We start from the raw sequence: 5374 nt of genomic DNA on the forward strand, positions 1-5374 counted from the left end.
ATCATTGAGAATATAGATAATTTAATAACAAAATTTCCGTGAGACACAGACATATTACGAGTAAATATGTTATGTGTATACTCTCGTATTTTACGTCGAAAAACGCTCCTGTTTCACTCCGTACCGAGGAGTGTCATCAGGAGCTTGCGTTTACGGTGACGGACCGGCGCGGACTGCGGGCCGCAGCCCTCCGTGCCCGATGACTCGGCGCAGGCGCCGATGGCGGCAGGGGGAGCGAGAAACTACCCTCGTTTCGTTTTTCGACTTAAAATACGTGAGTGATGAGTCGATCAACTATTTCTTGTTGTTATTCTGTCCCATCAGCCACGAGACAATCGTAGCATAGTGTGTTAGAAGAGCTGCTGTACCATGTTCTACAAACATGCTTAGTAGAAGATGTAGATGTCCCATTATGGAAAGGCCTTATAACTACCAAAAAATCTAAGTTTGGTTCATTTAAATACCAAATAACTAGTATTTTAAGAGTCACCCAAGAGACCGTTTCCATGGCAACTATAGTGACAAGAAAAAGTTGATTCACCTGTCGGCGGCCGATCGTAAAATCAGGCAGATCGTGAAGTTCCTAGGCTCGTGAAACGTGACAATCATTGACTCGTTCTCTGAGTATACGGAGCTATTTCTGGACTGCTTGCCTTTCGGCCATCTAAAGCAAACTACCGAACATAATCCTACCTTATTTTATAAAGAAATAACCGATTTGCAAGACCGAAACATATTTTCCTACACTGTAAACAGGTAGAAGTATACAGGTTACAGGAACCAAATACCTTAGGGACTCCGTGCACACTGTAGGAGGCAGTTAGCAACATGAGGACACTGCTAGGGACCATGGTATAATAATATACTCCGCCTGGTACTCCATTCCCGTCTTTTCTAGGTCACCTAACTGACACGGGCTTACGTCATCATGCGACAGCGCTATATGATAATATGCGATAGCGCTATATATAGCGGCCATGTTGTTGTGACGTAGCCCCGTGTCACTCTGGGAATGGAAGACCATGTTTTATTAGACTATGCTAGGGACACTGTTTCATGGAGGAGCTGGCCGGGGTAGCTAGAGTAGTGCTCCTCGTTTTTACACGCAAAATAGGCACAATGGTTGTCTCTTGCGGAAAAGGCCCAGTATAACTAACTAAGACCGGAGTGATCCCATAAGTGTGTGAACAAAGTTTTGTACGGAACACTAAAAATCGAACCACAAGTTTGACAGATACTAAAAGCGAGCGTTCGCGTTTGCGTTGTCTATTTTTTGTAACATTGGGCCAGCGATTTTCCATAAATCTGTTAAGTAACTTTATTTGTAAGTATAACCTCTTGTTTTTTCTTCGTAAACAAGTCAAGGTTACAATGGCAATGCTTGTTTTACGAAATTAACATATTAGGTACCTACCTACACTTAACAATTAAAAATAACTTCAAAAAACATAAAAATGCATGTCAAAGATGACTTATTATTTGCATAATTTAACTAATATATTTAAAAAACTTTATTAAAATATAATAATTAAGTATTTTTAAATACACTTCCTACTTATTAGCTATTTAAAATTTATCAAATAGAATATAACACTACTTAGGGGGTATCTGGGAGACTTGCCCAGTTGAAAGATCCTAAACAAATTTATTTTTAAAATGCCAAAATCAAGCCACCTGCAGCACCTACGCCTCCTTCTCGCAACGATACCTATTGGCATGACAAAAATAAAGAATATATTGTATGTTATATGTTATTTATCATTCTGGCACTTTTTCAATGAAATGGTTCTAAACAGGTTCTAAACTCCCACCTTGGTACGTCTCTCGGACTCTCCCTACATAGGTAGGTAACGAAAATACTATGATACTAAGGGTCTGTGCGGAAAGAGAAGAGTCGTGAAATGTATGGGATTCAATACATTCTACGACTCTTCTCTTTCCGCACAGACTCTACATCATTATTCATATCGACACTTACCTGTTACTAAAATACTCGGAAATTATACTCGTTCCACGAAGTATACCTACGTAACAGCGACGACCTCACCGTTGGTGTAACGGTGAGCAACTGAGCCACTCACGCGCATCCGTACGGTAAACACCATAACCTGTATTTTAATTCATGTGGTCAAACAAAAGACTTAAACGCTTCACACACCTACTTCATCATCTGCTCAAAGGTTAACTGGAAGAAATCCCAAGGGATAAGTTCGCCTTTGCACTGCCTATCCTGTGCCATAAATCTGTTTTGTACAATAAAGCGTTTATACATACATACATACATAGCAAAGACATATGTAACTTCGTATAAGATGAATAAAGTCTAAGGAAAAAACGTGCCTCGGAAATCAAGAAAAAGTCATTCTCGGATAGATGGCGCACACACGCTTAGCCTATGCTCGGCTAGATGGCGTGACGACACCGTTTCATATTTAACAATTTAAAACATAGATATATCAGTGAATGAACATGGGTCAAAATGATATAAAAATAATAAAATCATTTATCCAGATATATATATACATTTTTTTGATAATTTTATCCGTTTTCATTTTGAGTTTTAGTCGCGTTTCGAAAGATGGCAGTAAATTTACTGTGACTACAAAATTTACTATGCGCGCTCATTCATTCTTCCGTGGACAGGACCCCTCTATACTATCTATTCTCTTTGATACATAGGTACCTATGTAGGGTAGACGCGGTACCTACGGTAACGTCGTTAACACCACTAACACCTGTTGACGTTCAATTGAACAATTAAGTGAATAATTAAAAATTTATTAATATTGTCCTTCGCTGCCTGAAACACAGGGAATCCTAGTTCAGGCATTTGTAAACCCCTTGTCTGTATAAATTCTGTCTTTAAGAGCAACCACTGTACTAAACTTTTCTCAATAAATTATTTGTAAAGGTACTTACCATAATTATAATATAATGAGAGATAAGTAGGTAAGTAATTTACGTGTGTATAATCACGCCTTATTGACTTGGAGGTGTAGCATAGAACGTGGTTATATTCTCTTTGGAGTAGCGTTCAATAATGCTACGTACTATTATTATAGTTGGTCAAACCAATTTGTCAGTGAGTAAGAACCAGGAAAACTATTATACTCATCCTTTTATTTTGGGTGCTAGTACTAGTGTAAGACAAAGATAGTAGGTATGATTCTCTCTGTCTATGATTGAAATGAGACAGTCCTTTGACAAACTATAGTTACTACAGACATTTAATATTTTGATGCTAGTATTATAATCCCAAATACTGAGCCCAGTCTTTTTATATACACGATTTCGGTGTTGGTCCCATAGTAAAAGTTGCTCATTATAATCCCAAAACCTCCCTAGCAACGGGAATGCACTTATTTTTTGGACACCCGTATATAAATTCACTTTATTCTATAAAAACTGATGAGATTTTTTTTCAGAAGAGTGGCAAAGAAATTTTTGATGCAAATTTTGAGTTGTTTACTCGTGTCGGCTGGTAGAATTGATGATATGATGATTTGCATGATAGATATTTAATAGCGTTCATTTGGATTTGATTTTTAATATTTTACAGTAGGTACAGTCGACGTCAAAGATATGTTTAAATTTTTCGCCTTATTACAAAGGAGTAAGGTGCAAAAGTGTAAACATATTTTTGACGTCGACCTATGTATTTTCTTTGTGTTGTTGTGCTGAAAAAATTTGTGATTCACGTCTGTTTTGTCGTGCCTTAAAAGTCCTAAAACCCTCGCAACGCTCAAGATTCCTCTTTTCGAAGCAATTACTTTTGAATCTTTCGCTTGATACCCGACATCAATATTTGCAAATGGGGTTAACCAACATTTTTGCCTCCACAAGGAAGAAAAAAATGTGACTTCTGTTACAAAACAGAAGTCATATTTTTCTGTTACTGACAAAATTGGTTTAGCAAAGCTGCAAAACAGTTTTCTTTAACCCAGAACGCCTAACGCCTTGAACTATTTTGCGAGCAATTTTATTAATCCACCTCTGTGTGTCTGAAGTTATCAGATTTTTTAATCAGACATTTGGAGAATCTCCTATTCTGGTAAAAAAAAGCGTACCTTATTCCCGCCATAAATGGACTGGTTCAATCCCAGCTCTCGGCAGTGGAGGCCTTGGTCACTATTTCTTTCGTATGTGACTGTTTATAAATTGCAAATTAAAATAACATTTGTTTTAAATAAGTTGTTTATTATTAACAAGTATACATTATATAATGCCAATAAACAAGATTTAAAAACAAAAATGGTTATAAATAACTTACAATAATGTTGGGCACATAATTAAATAAATAAAAGCTTATTCATAATTTAATGGTATACCATTATTCTCTTCTTATTTTAAGCAAAAAAATCAATTCTACTTTTATTCACTACGATCTTAAGAGAAGTTTTGTAGTACGTAACGAATTATTGAACCAAAAGTTTACAACATCTATATGTTACCCAAATAGAAAAAATAATGAAATCACGATCCTTTTAAGTTTTCACTTGGTTTTGGCAAGATCCGTCAAGTTAATTATAATACGAGTAGTAAATAGGTAGGTATATTAATAATACGACTAAGTCTTTCAGATCTAAAGGATAATACATTCATCATACCAAAGGGCATATTGAATTCATAAAGTCTTGGGTCGACCAACTGGATGCTGTCCTGTTGGTCATCCTAAATATCGTTAGGCAGATCCCGTGAGCTCGGCGTCGGCGAAAGCTGGCGTGAATCTGCTCTGCCGGCCTAGCCAAGGTTACAATCGCTATCGCTTCGACACCGAAACGCTTTTTGTCTCTCTATCACTCTTCCATATTAGTGCGACAGTGACAGTTGCGTTTCGATCGCTACGGAGCGAGGCTTGGCCACATACAGAGCGCGACGCAGCGCCGCGTCCACGCCGCGCGACCGCGGCACATGCTAACAGGTTACCGACGTCAAACAGACTGCGTCCCGCCGGTATCACGCCCCGCTTCTGTCGCGCCCCGCGCCGCGCGGCCCATTGCGTCCGCGCGGCGCGTGCGCAGCGCTGCGCCGAGCGAACGCGGCGGCCCGCCGCGTCGCGCAAGGTCACGTCAGTAGGATCGGACGTAGGCAGCGAGCGGTGCGCCGCGTTCCCGCGCGGCCGCGCCGCGTTCACGCGCGCCTTGAGGGCGTGTTGAGAGCGTGAGGCCGGCGCGATCGGCGCGCGCCCTGTTTGACCAGGCTTCGCGTCGGCATCACGCGGCGCGGACGCGGCGCTGCGTCGCGCTCTGTGTGTGGCCAAGCCTTAAGCGATTGGCATGTTGGCTACGCGGCCTGGACCGATCAAAGTGGCGTGCTCTTGTGTTGGAGGCCACGACTCATTTTGGGTAATCGCGATAGCGAAGTAAGGAAAGCT

The sequence above is a fragment of the Cydia splendana genome, chromosome 25, assembly GCF_910591565.1.
Source record: "Cydia splendana chromosome 25, ilCydSple1.2, whole genome shotgun sequence".
Taxonomy (NCBI): Eukaryota; Metazoa; Arthropoda; class Insecta; order Lepidoptera; family Tortricidae; genus Cydia; species Cydia splendana.